Source organism: Pleurodeles waltl, chromosome 3_1, assembly GCF_031143425.1.
Source record: "Pleurodeles waltl isolate 20211129_DDA chromosome 3_1, aPleWal1.hap1.20221129, whole genome shotgun sequence".
Taxonomy (NCBI): Eukaryota; Metazoa; Chordata; class Amphibia; order Caudata; family Salamandridae; genus Pleurodeles; species Pleurodeles waltl.
This window is the reverse complement of record NC_090440.1, coordinates 177,108,172-177,127,400: the sequence shown is the minus strand read 5'-3', so window position 1 is coordinate 177,127,400 and position 19,229 is coordinate 177,108,172.

Sequence of the window (19,229 nt, the reverse complement as noted above, 5' to 3'; positions counted from 1 at the left end):
AATACTCCATCTTTGTATGTATACATATGCAACATAATCCCCACCCAAACATCAAGGGAGGGTGAGCCCCACACTCCCAGGAAAGGCATGCTTTTATATACAAAATAGATTAGAAGAACATATTCAATACATTTGTGTAGGTGTCTCACAAATTGAACCAATCAGAATGAAGAAACAGCAATACAGTTTCTGAAATCACATTTTCAGCACTATCCAACAATTTAATGTAATGCAGATCCCCATTCCTTCTGCCCTTCGGACACTTCAGTAGTTAGTACAAATACCCCTACTTGAGAATTCCCCATCGCCCCAATAGATGGTAACTCTGGAACTGTCACTCTCGATGAAACAGAGTGCCACAGAACTCTGAAAAAAAATCAATCTGCACCTGGGAAAGAACATTATGACCCATATTTATACTTTTTTATCGCCGCATTTGCGCCGCTTTTTGACGCAAAAACGGCGCAAACTTACAAAATACAATGGTATTTTGCGTTTGCCCCGCTTTTGAGTCAAAAAATGACGCAAATGCGACGCTAAAAAGGAATGAAAATGGGCCTACATCTCAAAGCAGTGTTTACAAATGTTCTTGTATATGAAGAGGCTGTGTGCTGTGTGAGAAAGAAGTGAAAAGATGGCTGTGTGCTGAGAGATGGCTGCAGACACTGTTAGTCATTTTGAAATCCAGTCCTACATTTCCTATTGTCAGCATATGGACAAATTCCTCAACATGTCTTTATGGCAACTACATGTTAAATTTCTCCTGTCGTGTCAATGTGAGTATGCATAACATCATAAAACTTTACATCTTTTACAAAGAATGACTGACACACAGAGCTCTGGGTGGTCCCTGGTGTGATACAGCCATTAGCTCCATCCCAAATTTTCCACATCGACAGTTAAATTCTTGGACTGAGCACAAAAAATGAACTCATTCTTTTTCCCGCATAGCACTACTGCTCTCCGTCAGTCTCCAGACAAGAGCATCACTGTTGTGTGTACTGGGTATGCAGCCACTACATAGCAATCGTACAGTTGAACGAGGGTGACTCAGTCTGCAGCTCCTGGACCAGCGCAGTCACATGTCAGTGTGGAAGATGGGAGGCAGGGACTGGAGCCACATGCATTGGGTGTGCCCTGGCTTGACTGGAACTAGGCTGAAATGAATTTATTTGTGTATTTTGCTGAGGGACAGTAGTAAATGAGCACCAGTTCATAGATTTGCACTTCCACGGTTCCTAATCACACCCACCAATTTGTCTAAAGCTGGCCCTTTCTCCAGCCTCACATAAGTGGCAGGATATTTCAGATAACTCAGTAGGCAGTGGTTCAGCCAGAAAAGCAGTAGCTTGAAGACAGGGGCATATCTCAGAAGAAGTCAAGGGGTGTTAGTCTGAGATTTCCAACTGTTGTACACCGAACAAAAAGATGTCACAAAGATGTTTGTGTACCATCATTAAATATGGCCTACTTGCTGAAGAAGCTTGGTGGAAAACGCACAGTTGAAGGAGCCTTTTCTGTATCACATATGAAAAAGAAACGTGCAGCACGTTCATAATGTGAAAAGCTGAAAAGAATGTATAACCTTTAAGGACCATATTTATATTTTTTAAACAAACCAGCGGCGGCGCTGGTTTGTGTCAAAGATTTTACTGCCGGCTAACGCCATTCCTACGCGCCATGCAGGCGCCTTATTTAAGGAATGACATTAGCCGGTGCTGCGGACTGGTCAGAGTAAAAAAAAAAAAATGACTCAAACCAGGCAGCGCCGGCGTAGGGAAAAATGGGGGTTGTGCATCAAAAAAAGGTGCAAGTCAGGTTTGAAGCAAAAATCATGCCTCAAACCGGACTTGCACCATTTTTTGATGCACAACCCCCATTGAAATGACTCCTTTCTTAGCAAAGACAGGAGTCATGCCCCCTTGCCCAATGGCCATGCCCAGTGGACTTTTGTCCCCAGGGCATGGTCATTGAGCACAGTGGCATGTAGGGAGGCCTAAATTAGCCCCCCCATGCCACTTTAAAAAAAATAAAAAAAATACTTACCTCATCTTACCTGTACTTACCAGGGATGGGTCCCCCCCATCCATGGGTGTCCTCCAGGGGTGGGCGAGGGTGGCAGGGGGTGTTCCAGGGGGCAGGGAAAGGCACCTCTGGACTCCTTCCATGGTAAGAGACCATGGAAGTGAGCACACAGGTCCCTTAACGCCTGTCCTGACCCAGGCGTTAAAAAACGGCGCACATCATGCTGTGCCCCGTGTTTTAAGGCCCGCCCCCTCCTGTGCGTCAAAATGACCCTGGAATATAAATAAGGCGCACAGGCCTTAAAGTAATTTTTTGGGCGGGAACGCCTACTTTGCATGTCATTAACGCAAGGCTGATTCCCGCATCCAAAAATGACGCACACAGAGGAATTTTGACGTCCGGGGGCTCGGGCGCCAAAGTCTAAATATGGTGCACGGTTTGCGCCGAATGTGCATCAACATTTTTGACGCACATTCGGCGCAAACAGAGTATAAATATGCCCCTGAATGTCTTGATTGTAGAAGGCAAAATAGTTTTTCATGTAGCGATATGCCCAAAATAGTTGTTGTTCATCATCATTTTGTCTAAGTTCTCCAGTGTCTACTTTTGCACCTTCATAACTTGAGCCAGTGATGTTCACTTGGCATTGGCGAAATTTGCAATAAACTGGAGTAATTAGCATTTAATTTTTGAATGTTTTCCCTCATGTGAAGTTCTCAAAATGATACTATCACACCACGTAACATAAATATACATATTCACAATATAAATTTATAGCGCGTTCGCAGTAAAAATTTACCACAAACGCACAGGATCAATGTGAATGATAGAGTGTGAGTGTGAGTGACTGTTTTTGACAATGCTTGTTTTAGAGCATCCTCTTATCCAAAGTGGACGAGAGGACGCATTTCACACTAAAATACAGCACCAAATGCCAGTTTAGCATTGCACGTAATTTTGCTAAATAGTTCACAAGTTACACAAATGCAAATTACGCAGATTCTGCACACCCCTAGTGTTGATCAAGATGTCCACATTTTCAACTTATGTCAAGATCTGCTTTGCAGCTTTACAGACCGCTTTAATATTGACAAGGTCAAAGCTCACATTATGAGTGTTCTGTTTCCTGTCACTTCTGTTCATTTGAGGTCAGTTGCGGCACTAGGTCCTGAAACTTCTTGTGGTCTCTGCCACAGAACACCAATCAGGCACCTGGTTTGAAGAACGCTTAATTTCACTAATTTATGAAAGATATTTATCATGTTTCTTCTTCTCCACGGACTGCAGGGTCCAGCGGCGCACTCTCTCTGAGTGTGAATGTGGTTAAAACTAAATACAAACCAAAATTGAGCATTCTGTTTCCTTTTTTAGTGTCTCGAGGAGTTTGGTCGAGATCCTGAGCATCCATCCCTGACAGGATAGGTTCGACCTAAGTAACAGCTGGCAGACACTGTCACACTATAAGAAGCCCCCTAGAACCCAACTTAAGCATTTGTCATGGGTTGGAGGGCGGGATGGGGGTACATTACACACCCCTTTTTGAACAGAGTCTCGTCGTAAAACACTACAATAACACCTACACATAGTCAATTCTAGATAGTGTCTGCATTTGTTATCAACGTGATATTTTTTTTAAATATTGATTGCTACTACCCGTTTGCACGAGGATTAATTAAAGTGCACTAAAAAAGATTATCATAGCAATTTAAAGCTACCTCAGAGTACTAGGGGATATAACACTATAAATAATGCAACTGCATATGAGTTAGTGCAATTTATTTTTCTCGTCTGACAGAGGAGTAAATTGGATAAGGGCAGAATTTTGAGTTTATTTGCATTTGTTTGAATACACTTTTAAACTGTAGTACCCTTATGAAGAGGGTCGCAAACATCAAATTTGCTACAGAAAAAGGGAGTAACATAAGCCCCCCACAGCTACCTGAAGTGTGGGAGGGGGAGGCAGAGCTCCATGGGGCCTCTCAGCAAAAGTAGTAGGTGGTGGGCCGGGGAGGGAGCCCCCTCCATGTATTTTGCAAGGGGGCCTCCTCAAGTTTCGTTATCTCACTGTACAGAAAGATGATGTTCCTGTACTGTAGAGGAATAGACAATAACAATACACATGGCAAATTACGTAATCTGATGAAAAAATAGTACTCGTATTCACAACCAGAGTTGTACAGGCTCAATCTAATCTACCTACTAAAGAAGAGTGGGATGGTGAAGAGTTTTATAAGGAACAGGATGGGGTTAAGTTTATGGGGGTGAAGGGTTTTAAGGATTCAAGTATGGGAGGAGTTTAGATGTAGAAATGGCTTTTTAGGGTTCAGAGATGAGTAGTGTAGGGTGATGAGGACTTAGGCCCTGAAGACCACCAGTGTTGGCGGTCTTCTGCCAACCATATTATGACTGCTAGCGACCCCCCCCCCCCTATTTTGGGCGGAGAGCCGCCAGCAGCCATACTGGCGGTCGGCTGTGCAGTGGAGGTTGCCTACTTTCTTGCCTTCTTTCCTTGTCTTTTTTGCCTCTTTGTTGTCCATTTCTTGTTTTCTTGCTTCTTTTCCTATGTTCTTTCTTTTTTGTCCCTTCTTTATTTCTTTGCTTTTTCCCTTCCTTCATTGCTCATTTTTTCTTTATTTCTTATCTAGTCTTCTTTTTCTAGCCTTTCCCTTGCTTTTTTCTTCTGCAATTTTTCCCTACTTCTTTTTTCTTCCTTCCTACTTCCTTTCCTTCTTCTATCTTTTTCCTTCCTTCTCTTTTGCCTTCTTTCTTTTCATCCTTCTTTCTTGCCTTTCCTTTTTTTCTTTCTTTCTTATTTCTTTATTTCTTTCCGTTACTTTTTCCTTCTTTCTTCTTTCCTTTTGTCTTCCTTCTTTCTTGCCTTATTTCTTTTTGTCTTGATTTCTTTCTTTCCTACTTTTTTCATTTTTTCTTTCTTTTGCTTCATTCATTCTTACTTTTGTTCCTTCTTTGTTTCTAGTTTTCTTTCCTAAAGGCAAGAGGCTAGTGCCAATGCCAGGCCAATTGTTTTTTTATAGGTGTATGTTAGGGAAGACCTTTTGATTTTATTAAAATTATGTCTGTAACATAATTGCTTATTTGGCTTTTTCAGTCATACTTCATCCATTAGTCCGTGGTTGTATCATTCACATTTTTCTTCCACTCACTCCAGCGTACATCCAGGGGCAGTACAGCCAGAGAACTGGTCAGGTTCAGCCAGAGAACCACGACTGTATGCTGAGTGCCGAATGCTTCGCTACAGATGCTAACGCAGACTACAGGACTTTGCTCAGGTATGGGGGATTAACACACTGTGCTCTATCAAAGCCTAGATAGGAGTTAGTCTATTGACTGTAGTGACAATATGATAGTGTTATTTTTATGCTTCACTCTCATTGTCACCATATTAATACTGTCATGCTGTGTCATTCTGGTTATTGTAGCTCACGCTTTGCTATCTAAGATGCAGTTGTTTCATTAAAATCATTATTGAAACATATACTGCCTTTGTTCGTCATTTTATATATGAGACTAAGGTAACCGAGAGAAACGGATGAGACCTGAGTGACCACGGCTTCCCTGGAAAACCAATTATGTCATGCGCTCGGCTGCCCAGTCACCCCTGCCCCTGGGTAGGGATGAGGCACTGCTAGTTGGCCGGAGCAGAACCCGGATTGGAGCGACAGGTGTCACCTGCAGTGGGTCAGACTCAGTCTCCCCACACCGAGGGCGATTCTGCCACTCAAAATCCAGTAGTCTCATTAGAATAATGAGAGCCTACGCGACTGTACATCACCCCACTTCAGCCATTGGATAAATTAACTATGAGCTACGTCATACTTCCCTTTCACAAGGGAGCACTTCCACACATAAAGTAGTTCCCTTCAGTACCACGGAGTGCTATGGTAATGTGTGTTTTTTGATAGCGGCTCAGCAGCTTGCAGAACAAAGTTTTGCAAAAAGGATGACAAAACAAAACAAGAATTACCAAAAGGCTGGCAGCCAACACCAGATCCATTAGCCGTGCCAATGCTTGCATTTAACTGTTACAACTGTTATATTGCAACCAATGCTAAACATTTCATTACAAAGTTAAATTTTCCTTAGCTCCTGACAGCCTAATCAAGACACTGAAGCTGCTTTGCAGTATATATGGGTCTTGAAACAAACTATTTGAGGATAAGGAGGTTTGCACCCTCCTGTCAGAACAATAATGCCTACGCAGCAGTTTATAATCCCTAATCGTCAAGGACTAGACACTGATAAGGTCTGCTATTTACTCTTCTACATTGCCTGATGAAAGGGCGCCTTATCTCACTAGTCATAAAGCCACCCTGCAAAGAATAGTATATGCAGGAGTAATGGAATTATGTGATTCTGCAGCAAGTTCATTTTCACCATAATTATCACTTTGCCGCATCTGCCACATCATTTTCTGCATAGTCTGCAGATTTGACCAACGCAGCGACATTTTACTGTGCAGCTGAAAGTCGAAAATTGCATTAAGTGACATAATTTGCTGTTTCCTTCCTCCTAATTTAGTCACCCCTGCAGATCAACATGGTAAAATAACCTCAGTTTTAAATATTAGTAAGTCACCCCAATGAAGTCCTTATAGCCCACAAAAAAGGGAGCATGGTATTTAAGAGTGAATGTTACCATGTCCCTACAGTGACCAGGACCTAAAAGCTATTTTCACCAAGGGAGGTATAGCTGTCCTGTGTAGAAAATCAGTGCATAGATTAAAATACTAACACTGTATCTCAAAAATAGGATAATCTAGAAAAATAAACAACTATTTTTGATAGTTATTAATAACCCAATTCATAGATGAAGTTGGATTTTTAATAAATATTGAGGAAAAGTAACGTATAAAAATGTTTCCTGCTTGAAATTCCTGGAGGCTAATTTGCATTAACTAACCAGCTTCTCCTGGCCTCTACCCAGCCTGAATAAGATGTCAATGAAGGATGAACTTTCTACAATGAGCTACAAAATAGTTCACTATAGTTGACTGTGATTGTGCTTGAATGGGTGAGGACGACTACTTTGAGCTCAGCAGAAGGGTGGGGGCTGTGCCCCCTTGTTGACACCACAGTGCTAAATCCTGCATGACATGTCTGTCTTCAGGACCCTTGAAAGAGAGAAAACAGGATGCTAGTGCAATTCCTGTGTATGCTCTGTCTGGATGCTGAAGTACCCTGCTTTTGTCCTTCCAGACTTCTGTCTCCTGTTTTGTTGTGGGCATAGGACATGCTTCAAACTGGATATTAATGTTATTTGCAGATGGATACTAATTATTCCCATAGTCCACTCCTATACACACACACCAAGACTGCAGAGCCAACGATTTGTGTGACTGAAGAATTTTGCAATCTGACATTTACCCTCACACATTGTATTTTTTACATAAATACAGTAAAGCAAACAGGAATTACTGAACAAGTAGGTTAGTCAGGGCCTGGGAACATTTACTCAGTTGGTCAGCAAGAGATTAGCTAGGTCCTCACTCAGCCATCATCAGAACACTTTCTGCACCTACAAATAAACAAAAGAGACTGCAGTGCATCAGTTGTCTGGCCTCCTGTATGGCTACACGGACATAACAAGCTGCAAGAGGCCTTTTCCTAGAAACATCCAGATGACCAGTGGCAATTGGAACTTGAACTGGAATATCCTGGTGGCCTTTTCCTGACACCCAGAAAGTCTTTTAGTGCTCTCCCTGAGGTCATGGGGACCATTAGAAGTGTACTCCTGTGGTTGTTTGGACCCTAGAAGAGAGTGTGGAAACTTTTCCTCCAGACCAGTGTGCTTCAAAGAACAGTTCCTCTCAAGCCACTTTCAGCAGTGCCGACTCTGAGTCTTACATACAACAGAGGATCAGGGTGGCTAAACGAGGGGAAGCGTTTTGGAAAGGGTACACTAGGGAAAGATCATTTGTTGCGTGGTATTCACCCCAATTTTTTTCTTTCTTTAGTTGAACCTGTTTTTTTTGGCTATATGATTCTGCACACTTTACCTCTGCTAACCAGGGGGAAGTGCTTCTGATCTCTATTTTAAACATGACGTAATTGTAACTCCCTAGTATGTGGTACTAGATGTATCCAGAGCCTCTGTAAATGAAATGCCGTCAGTGGGCTGCATCACTCAGTATACCACTCTCTAAAGTAACACTGTAAACACCTGTCTCCAGGCTTGCTAGCCACTGCAGCCTTGGTGTGCAGTTTTAAACTACCAGTTCAAACTGTCAAAATAGCCCTTTACACAGGCCTAAACCTTCCTTTCTAATACTTATAATTCACTTTCTACAGTTGCCGATAAATGCCCATCGGCCAGGGTGCATGGAATTTAAAAGTCGGGCATGTATATTTAATATTTTAGGTCCTGGCAGTGGAAAATCTCCAAAGTAATTTTTCATTGTGGCAAGGATGGCTCTCTTATAGGCTTACACTATTATACTTGATATGTGCTAAATTCAGTTTGGAAGCAGTGTAGTATTCTTAATGTTGCTGTATAACTTATCAAGGGTAATTTTATCACGAATCCACATTAGAACCATGTATCCACTGTAGAACACAGGAGTGTTAGGAATCTATAGAATGTTGATGATAAAATGTCAGTTGGAGTTTGGCTTGCAAGCAGCTTGTGGTGACTATTGTTTGTTCCTGCAACAATAAATCATGATGATTAACAACTTCATAGCAGTGTTGTGTGCCTCTTTATATGTGGCAACAAGTGGCTGGTCACCCCAGAATCAACAAACCCACAGAGTACCTGTTTCCAAGACAGAGGCAGTTGTAACTTCACTGAGGCTGCCTCCATCAACGGTTGCTGTAATTGTTGTAGCAACGCGTGTCAGCGAAAGAGCTTCAAGGAAAGTTGGACAGTTTGTTCGCACCGATGAACAAGGTCCTAGACTCACAAAGTGCTGCTGAGAAAGGAATCCTAGTGTCCTGGTACGAGGAGAGCCTTAAAACCTTTGCACTTTTTTTAACACTCAAAGGGCCAGATGTATCATCACAGCCCTTTGCGAGTCGGAAATAGCGATTTTTAAGAAATCGCTATTTCCGACTCGCAAAGTGCCATGTATCACATTTGCGATTCGGTAATAGCGATTTCTTAAAAATCGCAAATGCTATTACCGAATCGCAAATTGCGATACCGGCCCCATTCGCAGCTATGGGCCTGTTGGCCCATAGCTGCTAATTTTTTGCATTTCCAAAATTGCGATTTCTGAACCAGAAATCGCAATTTTGGAAATGCAAAAGCCCAGGGTGCTGGGGGCCCAAGGCCCCCTCTGCTGCATCCCAAAAATGTTGTGTGGGACATGTAAGGTGCACACATGCCAAAAGGGCATGTGTGTTTTACATTTTCAATTTAAAAATGCATTTTAAATGCATTTTTTAATTTTACACCAGGTTACCACCTGGTTTCATTTCATGGTATTTTGCATGTGCAAAATGCCATTCTGCGAAAAATCGCAATTTGCGATTTTTTGCAGCATCGCCTTGCAATGTGGATTTTGCGAATTGCAAACTGCGACTCGCAAAACTAGGTAGCAACGCAAGAAATCGCAATTTTAGCGATTTCTTATTTGTGGTCTGCGAATGCCTTTCATGCATCGCAGACCACTTTTTTTGCAGTCGCAAACGGCCGAATTTTGCGATTCGCACCATTTGCGAGTGCAAAAATTTTTCATACATCTGGCCCAAAGTCCTTTATAAACGAATGAAAAACTTTGCAGCCATTTTAAAGGTTTGGGCAGAATCCCTTTGGAATGAATGGACTTAGCGGCAAATGTGCACGTCTTCTAGCACGCATAAGCATGTCAACTGTAATTAAGGGCCTTATTTTCAAATGAACTAAGCACCATTAGTACTAGAGCAGCCATCCTGATTGTATGGGCACAGAATCCTTTTACTTTACACAGCGGATATTTTGAAAGGGTGCAACACCCTGTTTGAGTGTGTTCTGTCAAGAAGCACGTGTTGCGCAGTGGTATTTTTTTAGAGGAGCAGTTGGACAGCAGTGTTATATCGACCATCCAAAAGAAAGTTTGCTGGTATCTTTAGACAATACATGAAGGTTAAAGGTTCTGCATAAGTAGGTAGCTTGTTTACTGATATTTTACACAGTGAGAGGCACACCTCAAAACTTTCTGCTTTACAGTTCACTCCAGAGAAATCTGGTAGCTGTCACGATTTTCAACATACTTCTCTTGGCAATACTTTCAGCTTGTTTACTTGTGTTTACCACAGTAACAGGCACACCTTGAGAATTATCTATTCCATTCTTCTGAAAAAATTCTGCTCAAAGCAAGCAGCTGTTTTATGTGCTTCTCACTGTGATTGGCACATCTTTACTATTATCAATTCCAGTTGTACTTATCTTGTGGTATAGCAGTAGAGTTTGTGCTGCTAACAAACACTAAAGAGTATAGCAACTAAAGTGAGTGGTGTACAATAAGTGTGTTTAGAAAAACATATGCATAAATAAAAATGCAGTTGGTAAGTCAAACACCACCTTTCTTAGAGGCATCAGGGGATCCACCTATACCTTTGTAAGCAGTAGTATGATGCATTTGAAACCTAATTGGGTGCTATTGGGGCATCAAGATTTAGGCTAGAACGTAAACTAGCTTATTCGCTGGGACTTGAAAGGAAATCCACATTTAAGCATCTGCCTGACATCCAATTGGTTGATGGTGAGGAGCTGGATGAATTTTTGGAGACTGTTAAAAAACTCATCACAAGATTTGATGTGCCACCTAGTCTGGGTGTGTCAAGACACAAATTCTTCAAAAGGGAACAGAAAGTAAATGAAGATGTGAACACATACACCTCAGTGTTATGTAAGTTGATGGCGGACTGCCAATTTGAAAGCTTTAGTGCTGAATTAATTCACAATCAGTTTGTCATTGCACAGATAGATCAATTAAACCAAAATTGCTATCTGTGGGAGATCATTTGTTGGCTGAATCAATTAGAGTAGCAAAAAGCATAGACGCCTCTATCAAAGCAGAGAAGGAGCTGGATTACAAAACTCCGAAATGGATAAATCTGGTTTGAAAGAAAGAGGAAACATGTTTGGTCTCTCAAATTCTTTCACAACTAACTCTAGCCAATATAATTCAGTCTTTAAACAGTCCAATATTTGTTTTAGATTTGGTAATCCATTCCATGTAAAAGGAGGAAAATCTTGCCCATCAACAAATAACCAATTTCAATTATGTAGCATAATAGGTCATTTTCCTAAGGTATGTGTTACAAAGACTGTCAGGCACAAGTCATAGGTGCAAGTCTTCAATAAGGAACCACCAACCGAAGCAGGCAACTCATCCAAGAGCTCACACCAACTGCCCCAGAACCTCCAGCCACCAAAGTTCCCATTACATAGCAAAAGAACCCAACAATTGGCAGAATTCTGTCACATGCTGAGGATTCTGCCAGCCTATTTACAAAGTAGAACATAACACGCCCCCCTTACCTACATATTACAAAACAATAGCAATTTGAAACAAAAATAAAACAAAAAGAAACCAATAAAATTACAAATATTAAAACTGCACACATACAAAAATTCAGGACACATAGGGGGTCATTCCAATCTTGGCGGGCGGCAGGAGCCAGAAGACCGTACCGTGGCGGTCATTCTGAGTTTCCCGCTGGGCTGGCGGGCGACCGCCAGAAGGCCGCCGCCCGCCCAGCGGGAAACCCCCTTCCACGAGGATGCCGGCTCCGAATGGAGCCGGCGGAGTGGAAAGGGTGCGACGGGTGCAGTTGCAGACACTGAAAATCTTTGTGGGGCCCTGTTAGGAGGCCCCTGCAGTGCCCATGCCATTGGCATGGGCACTGCAGGGGCCCCCAGGGGCCCCACGACACCCGTTCCCGCCAGCCAGGTTCTGGCGGTCAAAACCGCCAGAACCAGGCTGGCGGGAAGGGGGTCGGAATCCCCATGGCGGCGCTGCCTGCAGCGCCGCCATGGAGGATTCTTAAGGCCAGGGGAAAACCGGCGGGAAACCACCGGTTTCCCTTTTCTGACCGCAGCTTTACCGCCGCGGTCAGAATTGGCCTGGATGCACCGCCAGCCTGCTGGCGGTGCATCCGTGGTCCCCGGCCCTGGCGGTCTATGACCGCCAGGGTCGGAATGACCCCCATAGTCTTTCAACCACTGAGGTTTGATTCGATCTCTAGAACCTCTTTCCAACTTAGTTGGAACTTTGGACTTGTCTGAATGATGTGTCAACACATTGGGCCTGTCAGACGAGTAAGATGGGTTCAGATCATTGAATGGACACTCCCATCTTACAATCCGGGACATGCTCCATACATCATTGTGTCTAAAACAACTACATTTCTTCTCACTTCTTTGATACAGAACCGACCCATGAATCCCGAACTACCTTTCCTACCAAAACCAGGTTTTTTACCATCACCTTCTCACCCACTACCCATTTAACTTCTGAGGCACCATGTTTGGAATCATACCTAGATTTATATTTTTGCTGATAAGCTCTCCTGAGCTCAGGTCCCCTGTTAAACTTCTCACTTCCCTGTTCCAACTATAACAACGTCCTCTTCATCCATGCTGGATTCATTTTTGTACACCCCTTCCTGCCTCTCAAATACTCAAAAGGGGCAATCGCAGTGATGGCATTAGGAGTATTGCGATGTGCCCACCACATCTCTCTAAGAAGGTCAGACAAAGGAGCTCTGGTTTCTACAGCCTTTTGAACACAAAACTTTACCATCCTATTCATGCGTTCAGCACAACCATTGGTTTGAGGTAAATACAGAGCTGTCCTCAAATGCACCACAGCTAACGATCTCAAGAAATCCTGCATCTCCTGTGATGTCAACTGCACTCCATTATCTGTCACTAGGTGACTAGGTATACCTTCTTGAGAGAACTCCTCTTTAAGAATCTCAATCACAGCTCTGGTATCTAAAGTGCTCACACACTTTGTCACTACCCATTTTGAGGCATAATCAACAAGAAGTATGACATAGCGCTCATTGGCAGGTAGTAACTGGAAAGGATCCATGATTTATAACCCTAACTTCATCCACGGATTCTCAGGTACCTCGACAGTGGACCTTTGACTACAGATTTGCTCTTATCACTTTGTGCACAGGATACACAGTCCTTCACCAAAGCCTCCACTTCACGATCCAAACCCGGCCACCAGTAGACCTCCCTCAACCTTGACTTGGTTAAACTCCTGCCCAAATGGCCTTCATGAGCCAAGTTGATTGTCTTTTCCCTCACACCTATGGGTGGTATAGTCTTGTTACCTCTGAATAACTCACCTTTGGAAACACAAAGTTCTTCTCTTGTATTCACGAACCCCTTCAGAGAGTCAGGAACCTCTTTAAAATCCAGCCATCCTTTTACAATAAATTCCTCAAGTACTTTCCTTTCAGAGTCCTGCTCCTTCTCACACCTCCACTCCTCCTCAGAAATGGCCACTTCTCTCACCCAATTGATTACACAACCAACTTCCTCCACTTCATCCTCACAATCGATTGAAGCTTGTGATAAAAAATCAGCTACACTATTACTTGTACCTGGTATGTATTCAACCTGGAAATTATACTCCATCAAACCAGTCACCCATCTTTTTAATCTGGGTGTTAATGCTTCATTCTTCTTTGAGGAGAAAATCTGGATGAGGGGCCTATGATCTATTTTTACCACAAAAGGCAAACCCCACAGGTACAATTTGAATGTCTAATTGCCCAAGTACATGCCAGAGCCTCCCTTTCTATAACAGAATATTTATGTTCTGCACCCTTATGAGATCCAGAAGCAAAAGCAATTACTTTTTCCTCACCACCCACTTTCTGGGTTAAAACAGCTCCCAAACCATTAATGCTCACATCAGTATGCAATATGTTTTTCGCAAATACATCAAAATGCCCCAAGGTGGGCATCTTACCAATACTGTTTTTAATAAAGGCAAAAGCAGACATACACTCACTCGACCAGATTTATTCACTACCTTTCTTCAAAAGAGATCTCATGGGCTGAACCATACTTGAAAAATTTGCACTAAATTTAGAGTAGTACTGGGCCAGGCCTAAAAAGGACCTGACTCCATCCTTATCCTTTGGTTCAGGTGCCTGAATGATGGAGTCCACCAACTCCAACTTGGGTTTGATACCTTCACCGGAAATAGTATGGCCTAAATAAGTCACAGCAGTAACCTAAACTTGCATTTCTCTTTCTTTACAGTCAGTCCTGACGAAGCCAATTTGCTCAACACTTCTCTTAAAATCTTATTATGGTCACTCAATGTTTTCCCATGCACCAAGATGTCATCCTGAAAGAATAACACACCAGGAATTCCGCCTAGAACCTTCTTCATAATGCGTTGGAAACAAGCGGCTGCCGAAGCTAGCCCAAACTGCATACTTAGAAACTGGTATGCACCCAACGGTGTCACAAATGAAGTAAGGTGCCTAGACTCAGGATGTAGAACAACCTGGCGATAGGCTGACGAAAGATCCAAAACACTAAAAAATTTGGAACCCCCAAAACCTGACAACTCCTCTGAAATATCGGGTAAGGGTTGGCGATCCATCCATATATGTTTATTGAGATCTCTAAGGTCTACACACATACAAATCTGTTTCCCACCTTCCTTAGGTGCTAGAACGATTGGAGCCAACCATTCAGAGGATTCGATTTCCTCAATTACCCCTGAATCCAGTAATTTGCTAAGTTCCCTTTTAAGAGGTTCCATCATCAACTTGGGAACCCTCCTCACCTTGTGCACAGTGGGAATGGCATTACTCTTGAGTATAATTCTATGATCAAAGTCCTTCAAACACCCCAAAGCATCACTAAAGACTGTGGGAAATTCCTCGAGAATGTCAACATTAGTATTTCCATTGTTTACTACCATGACCTGACAAGGAGAGTGGGGATCCAACTTGATACCCATGTCTTGTTGATGGTGCCAGCCCAACAGGTTATCCCCTTGTTTTGTCATATAGACTTTCCCAACGGTTGCTTTGTCCTGGAATTGAATTTTCATGACCCTGTAACCTACTACATAAATTTTAGTTCCCCCGTAACTCACAGGATTGATATCAGGTTCTATCAGAGGACTGTACTCATCTCCAGATATCATTTGCCATTTCTTATCGCCTATCATGGTGTAAGGTGTCCCTGAATCTGCTAAGACCTTGACGACCTTATTGTCTATCCTGACTGAGCATTCAGGCATAATGATTGGTCCTTCATCCACAGTCTCAACATTCCCCACCACCTGGTTAACCTCAGGTTTGACACACAAAATATCATTTTGTTTACATTTTCTGTAAAAGAATCAGCACTCCATTGTTTGTCACCCTTGCAAACCCTAGCATAATGACCCTTCTTCCCGCACTTCCTGCATACAGAGTTTCTAGCATAACAATTTAGATTATTAGCCGAATTCACTGGATTTCCACTGCACTAACACCGCATTCCAGTGTCCTTGTTTTCCTTTCCTCTCTTTTTTGTGGAAACAGATGCCTTATTGTCAACGCTCACTTTTAAAACTTCATCCTGAACATGAGTCATTTTCACAGTATCAAAACTAGGGGCACCACATGTCTTGTGGTCATTCATTTCTTTAATCCAGTTATTAGTACTTTCCATTCCCTCTACTATAGAAATTGCCTCCCTCAGGTCAGGATTTTTAGTTAATAGTTTCTCTTGGACCCGCCTGCTGTTAGTACAGCATACAAGTTGACCTCGGATGAGAGAATCAGTGATGTCACCAAAGTCAAAAGTACATGCCAATGTACGTAAAGCGGCAACAAAATTCCCCACACTTTCTGTCTTTCCTTGAACTCTTGCGAAAAAGTTTTGTCTTTCTAAGAAAACATTGAGCTTAGATTAAAAAAAAATTGCCAACATTGTTACAGACATTTCATAAATATCTCTCAGTTCTCCTTCTGCCCCTCCAATTGGCAATGTTTCAAGACTGTAATATATGTTCCTGCCTTCCATCCCCAAATTATGTAAAAGAACACCTTGTCTCCTTGCTGGAAAAAACTTTTCACCCCCAATTGCTATCAAGTAAGAGTCAAACAAATTTTTCCAACGCTTCCATGACAAGATAGGTTCACCTTTATCGGATAAGAAGGCAAGTGGTTGTGACATTGAAGCTGTTGCCGTTGTGGAGATAACCAAAGGAGACAAGAAAAAGAAAAATGGCAAAAATTCAAAAGTCAGAAATAACTATAGAGTAAGCTTTCAGGAAATAAATCCAAAATACATCCAAGATGGCGGCAACAGATACAGTCTAGTTGTTTGAAAATGACGTTGGTAAAAAAGAATCCGGAAAAGACACACGTCTCCGGCGACACGGTCCAGATGATGTGTGAAAGTTAAGAGCCTATCTGGATTGCTGCTGCAAATGAAATTGGATGCACATGCATCTGGAGTGCTGCGCCGAACACCCAACGCCACCAGCATCCAAGGAAAATGCTCCACTGCAAAGAAAATCCGAAAGTAGCGCTGCGCGAAGGAAATCCGAAAGCAGCGCTGCACAGGGCACACGAAACTGCCTAAACAGCAGGGATAAAACAGGCACCTCACCAGCAGGTTTTGCAAACAGCACCGCACACACCACAGACGGTAGGTTCAACAGGATGGTCTTCCGTCAATGGACACAACTAGGTTCTGCAAGCAGCACCGCACACACCCCAGACGGCAGGGTCAACGGGATGATCCCTCGACAACGGATTCAACCAGCCGACAGCAGAAGTTCCGCAAAGAAAGAGTAAGTCCACTGATTCCTCTTGTTCCGTGGGTTCAAGGAGAGGTTGGTGGCGATGCCTGACCTCTCCCAGGCACTCGTCACCAGTGTTACAAAGACTGTCAGGCACAAGTCATAAGTGCAAGTCTTTAATAAAGAACCACCAACCGAAGCAGGCAACTCATCCAAGAGCTCACACAAACTGCCCCAGAACCTCCAGTCACCAAAGTTCCCATTACATAGCAAAAGAACCAAACAATTGGCAGAATTCTCTGTCACATGCTGAGGATTCTGCCAGCCTATTTACAAAGTAGAACATAACAGTATGCCAAAGTATGAAATGCAAAAGTAGCAATTTTGCAGTAGTCCATGAAGAGAATGAGAGTGATGTAAGTGATCTGATCGGTGAAGTCAGGACATGATTCTGGTCATGAATGAAGGTGAAGTGAAGAGTGGTGATCTGGAAAAGTGTGTTGATACATACGTCAATGTCCAGGTTACAGATAAAATGATAAAATTATTAGTAGACTCTGAGGCCAGGATCAGAGTGGAAACACAAGAACGCTTACAACAAAAATGGATAAATCATCAATTGGCGGCATCAGACAGATCCCCAGTCTCTTATGAATTGAGGAAAATTGAGTTGCACGGCTATTTTGAAGACATCTTGATTTGTTAAGGGAGGCGCATTCAAGGAAAGATTTAAGTGGCAGTTGAAAGGTTAAATATATTGGTATGGTTTCACCAAGGAATGTTCAGTATGGTTTTTGGTCCAGGAACAAGTGTACAGGTTACTGTTGTGTGAGACAGCCGTACAATTGAAGGCTTGCTAAACCAAATTCCTAAGGTGCTTTCTGGTGAACTAGGGAAGTTAAAAGAATTCTGTCAGAGTCACCAGATCCTCGGGGTCTGTGCACGTTCCCAACACTTCCACCACAAGACAGCTCCAATACTCTGATTAGATTTATCACAGAGTCTAAGAGAGTCCAAGTGGGGAAAAGGGGATTAGGACGGGAACAGCTGGGAAGGAGACCTGTAGGAAGCAAAAGGTTAAAACACAACATCAAAATTACATCTCATGAATTCAGTACCATACTACAACTTTAAGCTTCGTCTTTTTTCCGAAAAACATGAACAACCCTAGAATAGTCCTAAAATTGACTAGGCTTTAGATGACCGAATACCTGAGGAGGAAACAGGAAAAGTTAAATAGGACTTTCAGATTCGAATACTTTCTTTAGCATGAGAATCAGGAAACACTCTGAGCAATTTCTAAACAACCATATGAATCTCCTTTTAAGAATACATATCAGTAACAAACAGCATTACATCTAGAACTCTGGTATTGTTGTGTTCTTCTCAGAAAAAACATTGGGAAGTGAATTGCGCACATTGCAGATTTTTATATGAGTATTAAACACCACAAAGGAATGTGCACCATGAAATCACACAACGTAGATTCAAGGAATAAATCACGCAACATGTCAACTTGAAATGCTACCAAGAAAATGTCTTAGAATAGTAGCGCACAGTAATTTACATTATTTATACACGAGGAAAGAATTGCGCGTCTTGCCGATTCAAATGCCACCATACAAATGCCAAGAAGAGGTAGCACACAATGAACAACATGAAAAGCACTCAGGGAAAGAATCGCGCGTCTTGTCGATTCAAATGCCACCATGCAAATGCCAAGAAATGGTAGCGCACAATGAATAACATGAAAAAACACTCAAGGAAAGAATCGTGCGTGTTGCCGATTCGAATGCCACAATGTAAATGCCAGAAAATGGTAGCGCACAATGAACAGCATGAATTACACACGAGAAGTGAATTGCGCGTTTCGCCGATTCGAATGCCACCATGTAAATGTCAAGAAAAGGTAGCGCACAATCAACAACAAAGTTAAATGCTCATGAAACGAGTTGCACGTCTTGCCAACTCGTAAAACATAATGTAAATGTCAAGAAATATCAGCGCGCAATGAACAACAATGTAATAACGAAGTCAAATCTTTATGGAATAAATTGCGCGTCCTCCCTATTTGCAAACCACCATACAAATGTCAAAAAATGGCAGCGCACAAGTAATCTGTTATTCATTTAAGAATTAAAGTCAAGAATATGAAAATTCTCAATTACGGTGTTGGGAAATGTCCAAACACCGTCTTACCACCTGGAAACAGTGATCACCAATGAGAGATGAGTGCAGAAGACTGGAAAATCCAAATAGGCCGCCGGGACAGGAGCTCAGGAAGAAGCTGCTGCTCTGCAGCGGGACCTCTGAATAGTGAACACTGGAAGTTGGGCTGACTCTCTTTTATAGAGTCTTGGCCCAGCCTAGAACCACGCCCAGGCATGTTGCAGGGAAAGTCTCTAGAAGGCCCTGGAAAGGGACCACACCCTAACACACTCTGAATGTCTGCAGCAATACATTGCAAATGTACAGTATTTAT